Source organism: Danio aesculapii, chromosome 21 (genome assembly GCF_903798145.1).
Source record: "Danio aesculapii chromosome 21, fDanAes4.1, whole genome shotgun sequence".
In the NCBI taxonomy this organism is placed as follows: Eukaryota; Metazoa; Chordata; class Actinopteri; order Cypriniformes; family Danionidae; genus Danio; species Danio aesculapii.
Window position 1 is genome coordinate 42,857,469 of NC_079455.1, and position 17,596 is coordinate 42,875,064.

Below are 17,596 nucleotides of genomic sequence, written 5' to 3' on the forward strand. Positions count from 1 at the left end.
TGTGTGTGCGTGAGTATGGTTGTGTGTGCATGTGCTAAGTATGTTTATTGTGTGTGTGTGTGTTTACCAGGTATGTTTATGTGTGTGAGAGTGTCAGGAGTATGGATGTGTGTGTGTACCAGGTATGCTTATGTGTGTGAGCGTGTCAGGTGTGTGTGTTTGTGTGTGTGTGTGTACCAGGTATGTTTATGTGTGTGTGAGAGTGTCAGGTGTATGGATATGTGTGTGTGTGTGTGTGTGTGTGTGTGTGTGTGTACCAGGTATGTTTATGTGTGCGAGTGTGTCAGGTGTGTGTGTCAGGTGTATGGATGTGTGTGCGTGTGTGCGTGTGTGCGTGTGTGTGTGTGTGTGTGCATGTGTGTGTGTGTGTGTGTGTACAAGGTATGCTTATGTGTGTGAGCGTGTCAGGTGTGTGTGTTTGTGTGTGTGTGTACCAGGTATGTTTATGTGTGTGAGAGTGTCAGGTGTATGCGTGCGTGTGTGTGTGTGTGTGTACCAGGTATGTTCATGTGTGCGAGTGTGTCAGGTGTGTGTGTCAGGTGTATGGATGTGTGTGTATGTGTATGGTTGTGCGTGCGTGTTCTAAGTATGTTTATGAGTGTGAGTGTGTCAGGTGAGTGTGTCAGGTGTGTGTGTGTGTACTAGGTATGCTTATGTGTGTGAGTGGGTCAGGTGTGTGTGTCAGGTGTATGGGTGTGTGTATGTGTATGGTTGTGCGTGCATGTGCTAAGTATGTTTATGAGTGTTAGTGTGTCCGGTGTATGGATGTGTGTGTGTGTACCAGGTATGTTTATGTGTGTGAGTGTGTCAGGTGTGTGTGTCAGGAGTATGGATGTGTGTGTGTGTGTGTGTGTACCAGGCATGTTTATGTGTGTGTCAGGTGTGTGCTTGTGTGTATAAATATATTTGTGTGTGTGTGTGTATGTGTGTGTGTGTGTGTGTGTGTGTGTGTCAGGTGGACACGTGCGGCCGGCTGCCAGCATACTTTAGGTTTGGAGGGAGGGTTGGGTGGGTGTGAACTTTTGTTTAGTCTCTCTCTCTCTCTCTCTCTCTCTCTCTCTCAGACACACCTTCAGTGCGAAACACAACTCCTCTCCTTATCAGTGTGTGTGTCTCTCTCTCTCTGCCGTCTGCGTTCACTTTCACATGTTAGAGTTGGAGGATAGCAGTGTGTGTGTGTGTTTCCTGACTCGCAGACTCTTCTCTCCGCTCCAGCAGCAGCTACAGCTAAAGGTCAGAACCGCTCTCTGTCTCTCTGTTTCTGTATCCATGAGCTGCTCCATCACTCTCTGTTTCAGTGTGTGTGTGTGTGTGTGTGAGTGTGTGCGTGTGATGGCATTTGTTCCCCCACCTCCTCCTTCTGTGCCATTAGAAAGTCTAATACAGTAAAATGAGCTGACAGGTCGGGACGGGGGTCTGATGATATCGCAGCATCACTCATTATCAGAGGAACTCGACTTTACATATGGGGGAAGTTCACTTTACTGTTGCTTCTCTGATGCTCATTCTGAAATACATTTGATTGAAATATTCTGCTATTTCAGGCTTTAATCGAGTATTGTGCATCACCTGAAAAGCACGATATTGCTTTCATTACAACTTAAAATACATTTGATTAAAAAATTCCTGTATTTTAGGCTTTAATTGAGTGTTATTACAGTTTATTTACTTCACTCTGGTGCTCATTTTGAAAGGTAAATACATTTGAATTTTAATATTCAGCTATTTTAGGCTTTATTGAGTGTTGTGTCACCTGAAAAGCAGCATGTTGCTTTCATTAAGTTCGTAAAAATTTAAAATACATCTGATTAAAAAATTCCTGTATTTTAGGCTTTGATTGAGTATTGTTACAGTATTTTTACTTCACTCTGGTGCTCATTTTGAAAGGTAAATACATTTGATTGAAATATTCTGCTATTTTAGGCTTTAATCGAGTGTTGTGTCAGCTGAAAAGCAGCATGTTGCTTTCATTAAGTTTGTAAAAACTTAAAATACATACAGTTGAAATATTCTGCTATTTTAGGCTTTGATCGAGTATTGTGCATCTCCTAAAAAGCACAATATTGCTTTCATTAAAAGGTAAAAACTTTTGATTGAAATATTCAGCTATTTCAGGCTTTAATCGAGTATTTGACTTCACTCTGATGCTTATTCTGAAAGATAAATACATTTGATTGAAATATTCTGTTATTTTAGGCTTTAATCGAGTATTGTCACAGTATTTGACTTCACTCTGATGCTTATTCTGAAAGATAAATACATTTGATTGAAATATTCCTGTATTTTAGGCTTTAATCGAGTGTTGTTACAGTATTTTTACTTCACTGTGATGCTCATTCTGAAAGATAAATACATTCGATTGAAATATTCAGCTATTGTAGGCTTTGATTGACCACTGTTGGTCACCTGAAAAGCGTAATATTACTTTTATTAAAACTTTTATTAATAAAAATACATTTGATTGAAAAATTCCTGTATTTTAGGCTTTAATTGAGTGTTATCACAGTTTATTTACTTCACTCTGTTGCTCATTTTAAAGGTAAATACATTTGAATTTTCATATTCAGCTATTTTAGGCTTTAATTGAGTGTTGTGTCCACTGAGAAGCACAATATATTGCTTTCATTAAGGCTGTAAAAACTTAAAATACATTATATTGAAGTATTGTGCTATTTTAGGCTTTGATCGAGTATTGTTACAGTATTTTTACTTCACTCTGATGCTCATTCTGAAAGAGAAATACATTATATTGAAATATTTTGCTATTTTAGGCTTTAATTGAATATTTTGCATCTCCTAAAAAGCACAATATTGCTTTCAGTAAAAGGTAAAAACTTAAAAAAAACCATTTGATTGAAATATTCAGCTATTTAGGCTTTAATCGAGTATTGTCACAGTATTTGACTTCACTACGATGCTCATTCTGAAAGATAAATACATTTGATTGAAATATTCCTGTATTTTAGGCTTTGATTGAGTATAATCAGTTTATTTACTTCACTCTGATGCTCATTTTGAAAGATAAATACATTTGATTGAAAGATTCTGCTATTTTAGGCTTTGATTGAGTGTTGTGTGTCATCTGAAAAGCTCAACATTGCTTTTATTAAGTTTGTAAAAACATAAAATACCTTTAAATAAAAATTCCTGTATTTTAGGCTTTGATCGAGTATTGTCACAGTATTTTTACTTCACTCTGATGCTCATTTAAAAGATAAATACATTTGATTGAAATATTGAGCTATTTTAGGCTTTAATCGAGTGTTATGTTACCTAAAACAGCAGCATGTTGCTTTCATTAAGTTCGTTAAAACTTAAAATACATTGAATTGAAATATTCTGCTATTTTAGGCTTTAATTGAATATTGTGCATCACCTGAAACAAGCACAATATTGCTGTCGTAAAAACTTAAAATACATTTGATTGAAATATTCCTGTATTTTAGGCTTTAATTGAGTGTTATTACAGTTTATTTTCTTCACTCTGATGCTCATTTTGAAAGGTAAATACATTTGAATTTTCATATTCAGCTATTTTAGGCTTCAATCGAGTGTTGTGTCCGCTGAAAAGCACAATATATTGCTTTCATTAAGGCTGTAAAAACTTAAAATACATTTGATTGAAATATTCCTGTATTTTAGGCTTTAATTAAGTGTTATTACAGTTTATTTTCTTCACTCTGATGCTCATTTTGAAAGGTAAATACATTTGAATTGTAATATTCAGCTATTTTAGGCTTTGAGTGTTGTGTCAGCTGAAAAGCAGCATGTTGCTTTTATTAAGTACGTAAAAACTTAAAATACATTTGATTGAAATATTCTGCTATTTTAGGCTTTAATATTGTGCATCACCTGAAACAAGCACAATATTGCTTTTGTAAAAACTTAATACATCCAATATAAAAATGCTATTATTTTAGACTGAGTATTGTCACAGGTTTATTTAATTCACTCTGAGGCTCATTTTGAAAGATAAATACATTTTATTGAAATAATCAGCTATTTCAGGCTTTGATCAGGTATTGTCACAGTATTTTTACTTCATTCTGATGCTCATTTTGAAAAAGAAATGCATTTTATTTTTATTAATCTGCTATTTTTGGCTTTAATCAAGTATTGTGCATCACCTGAAAAGCACAATATTGCTTTCATTAAGTTTGTAAAAACTTAAAATACATTTGATTGAAATATTCCTGTATTTTAGGCTTTGATTGAGTATTATCACAGTTTATTTACTTCACTCTGATGCTCATTTTGAAAGGTAAATAAATTCGATTTTAATATTCAGCTATTTTAGGCTTTAATCAAGTGTTGTGTCAGCTAAAAAGCAGCATGTTGCTTTCATTAAGTTCATAAAAACTTGCAATACATTTGATTAAAATATGCAGCTATTTTAAGCTTTGACTGAGTATTATCACAGTTTATTTACTTCCCTCTGATGCTCATTCTGAAAGATAAATACATTATATTGAAATATTTTGCCATTTTAGGCTTTAATCAAGTATAGTGAGTCACCTGAAAAACATAATAGTGCTTTCATTAAAACTTAGAGACTGATTTTTGTGGCTGAAAGGTGCAGAAGTTTTTTTTTTATATATATATATATTATAAGATTATAATGCAATCATTTGTTATATCTCACTAGAATTATAAAATGTTGTTGAAAAGCACAATATTGCTTTTGAAAAACTTAAAATACATTTAATTTTGATTCAGTGTGGTCACAGTCTTTTACTTTACTCTGATGCTCATTTTAAAGAGAAATACATTTGATTGAAATATCCTGCTATTTCAGGCTTTGTTTGAGTATTGTGCATCACCTGAAAAGAATAATATTGCTTTCATTAAAACTTAAAATACATTCGATTGAAATATCCAACTATTTTAGGCTTTGAGTATTGTTCCAGTATTTTAACTTCACTTTGAGGCTCATTCTGAAAGAAAAAAAAACACTTTATTTAATTATTCAGATATTTTAGGCTTTGATCGTGTATTGTGCGTCACCTGAAAAGCACAACATTGTCTTATTTGTGCATAATTGATTTATTTTTATTGTAATAAGATTATAATGCACTCATTGGTAAAATATCACTTGAATTATGTAAAATGTTGCTGTTGTAAAAGCTTGAGTGTGTTTGTGGGACTGATCCACGGTGATCAAAACTAAACGACTTTCAAAATTAGTCAATTTGAAACTTTGATTCATTCATTCATTCATTATAGGTCACATGAAGAGCATAATGTCGCACTTTTGTCATCATTTTTTAAAATACTTTTTCTCTTACTAGTATTTTTAGAGTATGTTTTTTTTAGTTAAACGTCAATTTAATTCATCTATTTATGCTTAGGATTAGTCAAGTCAACTGAACAGCATTAAAAACATATATTTTTTAAAATGAGTGTTTTTTTATTCTTGGATTCATTCATTATGTGTCGGTAAACCCCAGCTCACTTGTAATCATTTATTAAAATGCAAACATATCTAAATTTCCAGCCTGATCTCACGAGAAAACGTAAGTATTTTACGTTTTGACAGTTTAGTGGCTAATTCGTACGAGTTCAGTCGTACGAAATGGTACGATTTTAAAAAGGAGGCGTGGCACCTAACCCCGCCCCTAAACCCAACCGTCATTGGAGGATGAGCAAATCGTACTAAATTGTACGAATTAGATCGTACGAATTCGTACGAATTAGCCACTAAAAAAAAGTTACGAATTGCCGTGAGATTGTGTTGAAATTTCTAAATGTAGTATTTATCAAACATCACTTCAAATGAAAAAAATATAACATATTAATTCTGACAGGAATATTTTTATATATTTTATATTTTTATATGTTATAAATATATGATTTTTATATAGGTTAATAAGTGCATTAACACAAATGAAATGCAAGAGATCACAGTTAATACATTTATTAAAACTCACTTTATTAGAATAATATTGTTCCACTAAAAATATAAGCTTCTGAATATTCAAGTTATAACAGCTGTTATGAAAAATGAATGCTACATTTTAAAATGGATCTATTTTAGGCTTGGAATCACTTATTGTGTGTCAGCTGAATGCCATAATGTTAATATTTTAAAAATGCAAAATTTTGAGTTAATATGTGCATTATAAATACAAAAAATTATTACATTTACAAACAGAATCATTCATTATTTTACTGGTGAGAACTATTGTGTAATATTGAGAACTATTTAATATTGTTGTCTTAACGATTATGTTTCAAGATTTGAGTAAAAATGTGCTTAAAGGGATAGTTCACTCAAGAATGAAAAGTACTCATGATTTACTTGCCATCAAGTGGAACCAAACCTTTACAAGTTTCTTTATTCTGTTGAACACAAAAGAAGATACTTTGAAGAATGTTGAAATAAAATAAAAAAGATGAAAGAAACTCAGAGGTTTGGTGAAAAATGGGTAAATGATGACAGCATTTTCAGTGTGAACTATCCCTTTAAGGAAAAATAGACAAGTACAAAAAACTTGGTCAGCCACAGTACAGGTCGAGTAAACAGTGCTGTCAAATGATTAATTGTTATAAATCGTATCCAAAATAAAAGTTTGTATTTACAATTATATCTGTGCGTAATGTGTATAGTTTTGTGTATATAAATATGACTGTATTGTATAAAATGTTTGTTTTTTTATTTATATATACATACATACATACATACATATACATATATAATTTTAGGCTATAATATAAACATGTACATATATTTCTTTTGTGTATTTGATATACAGTATGCGTGTTTATTTATACACAGTATACATGTATACTTACTTCCAAGGCCGTTTATAGCCGCACCATGTTGGTGTTTCATGACATCTCATTTTTACAAGGTGGGTCGTTAGGTCAACGCTCAACCCAAAAACCTGGAGGACCAGGACAGCATACATGTATATATTATGTAAATACAAATTTTTAATCGCAATTAATTGTGAAATTAATAGAAAAAAAAAAAAATTCATAATTTTTTTTTTAAAAAAGGTAATTAATATTAATACTTACAGCCAATTTCAGAACTCAAATTTCAGACATCAAATTACCAATGTAACAATTCAGCTTGACACGCCAGAGTCTAGAATGCCCGTTCCAAAAACCAAAAGATTATTTAGAACATCCGTTCCATTTCATAGAATTAAAGAAATTCCAAAAATTCAAATTTGAAAAAAATCAACTGTCATCATCCATATATTTACATTAGATGTCGCCTACCCTGTTGTTGTCTATTGGAAGGGATGCATCAACAGAGCCCCCATTTTAGTAAAGGGTAGAGCTCCTTTGAAATTAATGCGGTACCAGTGCAGTGGAGGACTGTGGCCTTCCAGAGCCAGAGATATACCAGCCTGATCTCACGAGAAAACATAAGTATTTTACGTTTTGTCAGTTTATTGGCTAATTCGTACGAAATTGTACGATTTTAAAAAGGAGGCGTGGCACCTAACCCCACCCCTAAATCCAACCGTCATTGGGGGATGAGCAAATCGTACTAAATTCCACATGGGCATTGCCGACAAAGAGCTTGTGTTTGTGTGCATGGAAATGTATTATCCTCCCTCCCTGCTAAATTTGGTTTAACCCGTGTCCTAAAACACAGCCTCTCTCCTGCTTTCACTTCTCATTCTAACAGAGGGAGCGATTCTTTAATGAATCTCCGTTATGAACGACTCGTTCACTTAGCTGACAATAACACAAGTTTCTGGCACTGCAGCATCTTGTTGTCATATTTTATTGACTTTGTTTGCTTATTTTATTCAACATAACTAGCATAAGCTGAGTATTTAGTGCGAGTTGGTGCTACTTTGCCTCATGGTAAGTGAGTGACTATTATCATCAATAACGTTAATTGTTGAGCACAGAAGTTCATGACATACAAAAACGTAAAAAACTAAATCTTATCTATGAAATGTTCTGCCTTTATGCCGTTTTTATTTGTTTGCTCAAAGTCCAGCATCTTCATGTTGGCTTTGGTCTTGACTAGTGCGGTTGAATGACATTTGCCCTGGGAGCACTGTACAAATGTAGTGGCGCTATTGACGCATGCTCAGGGTCCGTATGTGATATCTAATGTATACATCTATGGTCATCATCAAGCTGCAACTTTCATATTCCAGAAACATCCAGTGCTCAGCATACAGGAGTACACCCCAGTTGTTGCTAGATCAGATTCGGTTGCGAGTTAACGAGAATTATTTATATTATTTATTAAATTTCCCATTAATTGTATTTTATTAATGTCTACCCCCACCCCAACCCTAACCCCAATGGTCACAGTAACATAAAACCAGCAGTTGTATCGAGTATTGTTTATGTTATTTATTATATTACCCAATAAATTGTATTTTTTAACGTCTAATCCTATAGACCCAACCATCACAGTACTGTAAAAATAATAATTATTATTATACAGTGTCATAAAATAATGATGCTGTATTGATGTGCGTATCCACAGCTGTATCCTATCTAGACTTTATTAAACACCCCTCACGAATCCCTCATTTAAATTAATACTTTCAATAGGATGCTTAACAACATTATATATGCGCATATATATTAAATTAGTCAGTACTGAAGCCAAATCTGGAGCTAATCTAAACAACATAACTTGTGATAATGCTCCAAAATGTATATGCAAGGGAAAAATATTAAATATATATTTTTAAAAAGAGCAAAACTGGATCAAATTTTGTTGAAATTTTGTAGTTTGTATTATTTTTCACAAATATTTCACATGAATTTAAATGTATAATCTTTCTATTTCTATAGATGTTCGGTGACTAACATATTATTTTAATAAATATATCTGTTTAATAATTCTGTTTTGTTCAAATGCACCAAAATAAACTGCTCAAAAAAAAAGGGAACAATTAAACATCACAATGTACCTTCAAGTGTTTCCTAGCAATATACATTAGCTATATTCACAGATATAAATATCGGGTGTACTCATTTACGCTGAGCACTGTACACAGAGAGAGAGAGACTGAATGCGGGAAGCCTCATTCATTAATCTGTGTGAACACGAGCGCTTCATCTGATCTCAGGATGAGCAATCTGTCGTCTTAAACGCTGAAATATTCAAGCGTGTACATTCAGCGTGTGAATACAGTATACGCTCCTCGTGAAAAGAAGCTTTGTTAGCCACGTCGTATATCAGGTGAATGGGATGACCGTCAGCCTCAATTATTCAAGCGTTTTGATTGTGAGTGTGACGGCCACCAGATTTGCTTTCGGATCATCGCGGCATGTTGGAGCAGCACTGATTAAACCTGACTGTGATTCCTGCACACACACACACACACACACACTGACGGGGATGGGGTTATGCTGGGATACGCACCACACCTTTGTCTGTGGAGTCACTAGGACAAGGTTTATCAAAGTTGAACCTGATCCCGAGCAGTCTTTTGTTACACGCGGATCTGTTTACAGCAGCGCGTTCTCAAACAGCATCCAGATCTCTGCGGGAGGGTGTGGGAACCAGAGAACCAGAACAATGATCCAGATCTCAGACAGTTCTGGGTACCATACTGTGTATGTCCTTATTAAAACACACACATATATTTGAAGTCAGAATTATTATCCCTCCAGTTTTTAAATATTTCGCAAATGATGTTTAACAGAGCAAGGAATTTTTTCACAGTATTTCCTATAATATTTTTTCTTCTGGAGAAAGTCTTATTTGTTTTATTTCAGCTAAAATAAAAGCAGTTTTTAATTTTTAAGAAACATTTTCGGGTCAATATTATTACTCCCCTTAAGCAATATTTTTTTCTTTTGTCTACAGAACAAACCATTGTCATACAATGACTTGCCTAGTTAACCTAATTAACCTAGTTAAGCCTTTAACCAGTTAAACTCTAGTGCTATTTTGGGATTTCCGCCTGGATTTTGCCTACCCAAATTTTAAAGCTTCCCAAATCCACATGCAAGGTGTAAATGCAAACATTTGGTATCATTTTAAAAAAAAACCCTTTGAATTTAAACACTATTGAAAGTGTTTAAAATAGCTGTATATGTTGTCTGTGTTATAATAAATACGGAAAAAAAGAGGCTTTTTCTGTATTTTTTTTACAAACTCAAATTTGAAAGTGTACCTTTTAGGTTCTGTGTGGTCGAGCTTGCTGTAAATAATTTTGGTGGTTCCTGCACATGTCTGTACTCATAGGAAAAATTTAAAATTTCTCTACCATAATCTACGCAAAAGTTATTGTATTCCACCTGATGAGAGGTCAGGGATCGGTTATTGTTTTCATATTTCACTATTCTTTTGTTTGATCAAACATAATTCACTGTGTTTGGACCACGTCAGACATATAAAAGGATTACTTATGCTCATCACCCCAAAAACAGAGCAGAAATGGCCCTGAAGTGCACAGCATAAGGTAAGAGATGACAGCTGTCTGTGCTATCTGTGGCTGCTTATTGATCATAAATGTATTGTTTTCACTTCTGCGCCATGGAAACACCGCGATTCATTCGACAACTGTTTGATATGAGAATATAATTCAGTAAAAAGAATGCTAGAACCGTATGAGCACCGGCAAGAGCTTTCATTTCAGCTATAACTTGTACATGTGTCACATATGAACCATATGACAAATAGGAAAATGAACCAATGTTCAATACCCAGCTCAGGTATCCAAAATACTGTGTATTTAAGTGTAAATAACTTTTGTACAGTAGAATAAAATATATATTATAGCATATAGATTCTACACTTTCAAACAAAACCCCTTAAGGGGGTCTGGTGCAATGCTAGCTTTTTAAATCTTAAAGCGAAAGTCGATGACGTCCGCAGAGTTTAACTTGTTAAAGAGCACCCATTTTACTCCTTTTTAAGATTTAAGAGGAGTCTTTTGTGTCTCCAGAACGTGTCTGTATAGTTTTAGCTCAAAAAAACCCATCTGATTATTTATTATAGCTTTTAGAAGTTTGTAATTTTCAGCTGAGCATCTTTGTTGCTGTTTTTGTTGCCTGTGCCTTTAAGGCTGGTTCTCCCCGCCCACTGTTCCCACGTGCCTGTCAGAGTGTGCCTCAATCTTTGGCTGCGTCAGATAAACAGCACAGTGACAGACGTGAAGATAGCAGATCTCATGTAACGTTTGTGAGAAATACTACAGTAAAAACTTTCCCAATGATTATCTGATGTATCTGTTGTTGAGTTAATTCAAGCCTTTCTGCAACGATGAGTCCCACACAATGTCATTACAAAGTTCATGCACACACACACAGATGCACACACACAGAATGCACATTTAACTTTGCACTGTTTTTGTACGGCAAATGTGACAGGATACAGGTTAATCTACACTGTTGTATGGATATCTGTTATGTTAACGTACAAAATAAACCTGATTTAACGTCCACAATCTGGGATTGAAGCGTCTTCTTTTATAATTGAACTGACATGCGGCTGTGCTGATGAAAATGGTGAAATCGCTGTAATTCATTAACATGCACTGTTTTAAACATGTTTTAAACCTGTAAAACTTATTCTCGATCACATTTGATGATGATTGATGATCACAGAGAGCTCAACAGATCTTTTAATCCCGGTTGCTTTGCGCACGTCCTGTCTTGTTGATATGATTATACGAGTTACAATGGAGACATGTTAATACGGGGCTGTCAATTATTTGGGTGGACAAGAAAACTGCACTCCTACGTCATATTGCGGTGGGCCTCAAAATAGGAGGGATTTGGATCCTATTTTAACATGAGGAAATAAAGAAATTTAAAAAAAAAAAAAAAAAAAAAAAAGATACTTATTGTGTTATATGACTCCAATATGACTGTGGACACACTGTTACACACAGTTCTGTCCAAACGGCTCCCAAAAGATGATTTTCATCATAGGTGCCCTTTAAAATGTCACTTTAAGCTGAATACTAGTATCTTGAAAAATATCTAGTCAAATATTATTTAATGTCATCATGTCAAACATAAAAGAAATCAGTTATTAGAAAGGAGTTATTAAAACTATTGTGTTTATAAGTGTGTATATAAAAAAAATCTTTACATTCTTTACATTAAACACAAATTGGGGAAAAATATACAGGGGGGCTAATAATTCAATAGGGCTAATAATTCTGATTTCAATTGGTATTAATGGTTTATGAGATCTCTTTATAGCTGTAATGTGTCTTACAGAGTAAATACTGCTTATTATACGGCCTTACCCCTAAACTCAACCCTCATAGGACAGCTGTGGCACATTTTGAATGTCAAAATACACCATTAAGTGTGATTTTTAAGCATTTTGAATTATGAGAAAATAAGCATTGTTCTTATAAACACCTCAATGATGTAATACTATGGTAAAACCGAGGCCATTTTACAAATTTCTGTCCTTGTAAACCACCTGAAACTAGTGCACACACACACACACACACACAGAATGAGAAGGACATTCCCGCTACACACACGCACTTGTACAGCTATCTTAATGGGGACTTTCCTTAGACATAATGATCTTTATACTGTACAGATAATCTATATTTTTTAGATGTACTGGATTTTTTAGGTATGATGAGTCGGAGTAAAATGCTAGTACTTGGGTTATACTAGAAAGATCTGATTGAACATTTGTGATTTTTTATTTATTTAGTCAGATTAGCATTTGTTGTGATTGAAAATTCCAAACACTGATCTCTTCTGAAGTAAAAAAAAAAAAAAAGATAAAAATAAACATGATTAATGCAAAATAATGCACTAAAAGAACAACCTTTCTTTTAAATATGTAGTTCACAGAATAAAACAACAAGTATACCTCGCACAAACAAACAATTATGAATCAAAAAAATCTAGAGAAATTGATAATATTCAAGGGGTCTCAATTTTTTTGTTCCATAGCTGTATATGATATTTATTCTATCCTCTCACTGTAAACAACATGCATTATATCTGCATATTTTCAAAATACTCAATTCTGTGTGATTTAAGAGGCATTTTCCACATGGAGACCCGAAAAAGAAAAAAATTACTGGTATTGCTATACTTGTGGGGACATTTGGTGACACCAAAATGAATACAAGGTACACACACATACAATTCAAAATGATTCAGTGAATATGAACTTAGCTACACATAACAGTGTAAGAGTTAAAAGGTATGAAAAGTGCCAAAATGCACTACTCTTTATTCTTTTATTGAACATTGATCAACATCACATATTGATCAGATGTGACTGTAAAAACATTTATAAATGTAACAAAACATATTGCGCTTCAAATAAATGCTTTTCTTTTGATAAAGAAAGCTTAAAAAATAAAATGTATTAAACAACAGACACCAAAAAATACATTTAAATTTAACACTTAACCCAAATGGTGGGTTTGTCCATATTTGACCCAGTGTTATGTTAGAACAACCCAGCAGTTTTGTTTTAGATTGTGTAAAGCAGACTGATAATAATCATAAAAAGTGTCTTAATCATCAAATTAGCTCAGATAAGAATGATTTCTGAAGAATCATGTGATGTGGAAAACTTGAGTAAATTCATTTATTATCATATAATTCAGCATTTATTTGTAGGATTAAATTCAATTTGAAAAAAAAATATTAAATTGTACAAAAGTTTAGAAAAACATATATATAAATATCTGAAATGCATAAAAATGTTACTGTTTTAGTGTATTTTGATTAAATAAATACAGCCTTGATGAGGAGAATACACTTCTTTTACAAATACCATAAAATTATTCTGACCTGAAGAAATTAAATTAAATATTTGTTTTTTTTTAGACCTATTGTAATCATGATGTATGGATTTGAATAATGTTAGTATTTGCTTTATACTATGAAGGTCTGATAACTTTAACTCCAAATTTCTAATAAAAATCCTTTGTGCTTTGTTTTTTCAGAAAAAAAAAACATTTCTAAAACAAATATGTTTCCATTTGCAGCGACTAAAAATGGGGGGTTTTCCAAATAATGATCTCAACACTTCCCGAAGTTTAAACATTTGCATTGCATTGTCTAAAAATAAACATAAAGCTTTTTTATGCATAAAAAAAATTCCTCTTAAATCTAAGTACACAATAAAACAAAAGCATAACTATAATCATAAATGTAGAGAAATTTAGATTTTTCAAGTGCTTTCTTAATTTTTCCAAAGCTGTATATGTTATTTGGTGTAATAAATAAGAAGGAATAAATAAGTGATAACTGATGACATGATTTGCCAAGTTTTAAAGCTATTTCCATCAATGAATAAAAGGCCTAAAAAACTTCATGAATATGTTTCATACATAAGACATATATTTTTTATTACACAGTCATCTAAAATGCTTGATTTTTGACAGTATTATTTATCATTGTTTCGGGCAATCGAAGATCCAAATATATGCTATTAGTTTCATTATAGCAAAAGCATACTCAAGTCAGATCATAAAGCAGCAGTTGATCCATCTCTCAAGTTTCATTATCACACAATACTCCCCCTCAACATCAGGGTTTATTTCTGATGATGGCCAGCTTATCGCTTATTACTTTAGATTTAATTTCATTTAACAGTCGATTGACAAATATAACTAAATAAATAAAAGGATTATCCTATAAATGTGTGTTAGTGTTTGTGTTTCTACCTTAATAAAGTGAGTTTGTCCAGTTCATGAGCGGAAGAGAAAGTTAGGGGATTCACATCCGCACGCACACACAACAACAACACTTCTGTTTCTGATGACGCAGCCGCCCCGAAAAACACACTCAAACAGAGAGTTAAAATCAAGCCCTTTTGGATGTCATTTTCTTTCCTCTCTCTTCATCTTCAAAAGGCATGTGTGGTGAATTGGGTACAAACCGTTGCGTCCTGATTTTACCTTAGAGAAAGTCTAAAGCTGGCGTTGGTTTCAGAAGTCACGATAGAGTCTTTTACGTTTAGTTGAATGGTGGATATTTGACTCAGTTCAGAACTGTGGGTACATTTGAAGCCATTTCCATTTTCCTTGAATTGGAATGACATACAGCAAATGTAAAGTTTACAGTAAACTGAAATAGTTATTGGTGTTAAACTGTGCAAATGGCTTAAATGTGAGAGGGAGCATTTGATTCTGTTACTAATGGTTGTTTAACTTGTTAAACTTTTTAAACCATAACAGATTTGCCAATAACTGAGATCACAATAAGAGAGTTGACAGTAACAGAAACGATAACAGAGATTTGACGATAACAGAGTTGACGATAAAGATTTGTCAATAACAGAGATTTGACGATAATAGAGATTTGATGATAACAGGATTGACAGTAACAGAAACGATAACAGAGATTTGACGATAACAGAGTTGAGGATAACAGAGTTGATGATAGCATGATAGCAGAGAGCTGACTTTAACAGAGTTGACGGTAACAGAGTTTAAGATAAACAGAAGGCTGACTTTAACAGAAAGTTGACGTTAACACAGTTGACAGTAACAGTAGACAATAATAGAGTTGACAGGAATTGAGTAGATGATAATAGAGCTGAGAGTAACAGAGTTGACGGTAACTGATTTGACGATAACAGAGTTGATGTTAAGAGTTGGCATTAACAGGGTTGGTGATAACGGAGTTGATGATAGCATGATAGCAGAGAGCTGACTATAACAGAGTTGACGTTAACAGAGATTTGACAATAACAAAGATTTGATAACAGAATTGACAATAACATACTTGACAATAATAGAGTTGAAGATAACAAAGTTGACGTTAAAAGAGTTGATGATAAAGTTGAGGTTACGAGAGCTGACGTTAACAGTTGACAGTATTATCGTCTACTGTTACAGTTGACAGGAACAGAATAGATGATAATAGAGTTGACAGTAACAGTATAGACAGTAATAGAGCAGACGATAACAGAGTTTACTAACAGAGTAGACAAAAATAAAGTTGATAGTAACAGAGTAGACGGTAATAGAGTTGACAGTAACAGAGTTGACAGTAACAGAGTTGACGATAACAGAGATTTGACAATAACAGAGTTGACGATAACAGAGATTTGACAATAACAGAGTTGATAAAGTTGACAATAATAGAGCTGGCAGTAATAGAGTTGACTGTAACAGAGATTTGACCATAACAGAGTTGACAGCAACAGTGATGACAATGGCAGAGCTGACAATAACAGAGTTGAAGATAACAAAGTTGCTGTTAACAGAGTTGACGAATAATAGAGTTGACAGTAACAGAGTTGATGAAAATAGAATTGATAGAAACAGAGTTGATGATAACAGAGATTTGACAATAATAGAGTTGATAAAATTGACAATAATAGTTGACAGTAACAGCGATGACGATAAGAGTTGAAGATAACAGAGCTGAAGATAACAGAAAGTTGATGATAACAGAGTTGATGGTAATAGAGTTGACAGTAACAGTTGATGAAAAAGTTGACAGTAACAGTTGACAGTAACAAAGATTTGACTATAACAGAGTTGATAAAGTTGACAATAATAGTTGACAGCAACAGTGATGACGATAATAGAGTTGACGATAACAGAGCTGAAGATAACAGAAAGTTGATGGTAATAGAGTTGACAGTAACAGAGTTGATGGTAATAGAGTTGACAGTAACAGTTGATGAAAAAGTTGACAATAATAGAGCTGGCAGTAACAGTTGACAGTGTTATAGTCAAATCTCTGTTAGAGTTGATAAAGTTGACAATAATAGTTGACAGCAACAGTGATGACGATAATAGAGTTGATGATAACAGAGTTGAAGATAACAAAAAATTGATGATAATAGAGTTAACGATAATAGAGTTGACAGTAACAGAGTTGATGATAATGGAGTTGACGAAAACAGAGCTGAAGATAACAGAAAGTTGATAACAGAGTTGACGATCATAGAGTTGACAGTAACAGAGTTGACAGAAACAAAACTGATGGAAAAAAGTTGACAATAATAGAGTTGACAGTAACAGAGTTGACAGTAACAGAGATTTGACAATAAAAGAGTTGATAAAGTTGATAATAATAGTTGACAGTAACAGTGATGACGATAATAGAGTTGACGATAATAGAGTTGATGATGACAGAGTTGACGATAATAAAAAGATGATGATAACAGAGTTGACAGTAACAGCGTTGACCATAACAGCTGATGATAGTAGAGTTGATGATTACAGAGTTGACGATGACGGAGTTGAAGATAACAGAAAGTTGATGATAGAGTTGACGATAATAGAGTTGACTAATAGAGTTGACAGAAACAGAGTTGATGGAAAAAGTTGACAATAATAGAGTTGACAGTAACAGAGTTGACAGTAACAGAGGTTTGACAATAAAAGAGTTGATAAAGTTGACAATAATAGTTGACAATAACAGTGATGACGATAATAGAGTTGACAATAATAGAGTTGATGATTACAGAGTTGACGATGACGGAGTTGAAGACAACAGAAAGTTGATGAAAACAGAGTTGACGATAAAAGAGTTGACAGTAACAGTGTTGACGGTAACAGAGTTGACAGTAACAGAGTTGACAGTAACAGAGTTGACAGTAACAGAGTTGACAGTAACAGAGTTGACAGTAACAGAGTTGACAATAACAGAGTAGACAGTAACAGAGTTGACAGTAACAGAGTTGATGATAACAAGTTGTTGA

General features: G+C 33.5%; 1 protein-coding gene across 1 annotated transcript in view; it reads left to right on the top strand.

Annotated features, from left to right (window-relative positions):
- The first annotated feature begins 1,101 nt into the window (after window positions 1-1,101).
- LOC130214391 (zinc finger and BTB domain-containing protein 7C) overlaps window positions 1,102-17,596 on the top strand; it is an 84,417-nt gene continuing 67,922 nt past the window's right edge. Inside the window, exon 1 of the mRNA XM_056446057.1 lies at window positions 1,102-1,233. The gene's annotated coding sequence lies outside the window, so the exon portion shown is untranslated. The remainder of the gene's footprint in view (window positions 1,234-17,596) is intronic.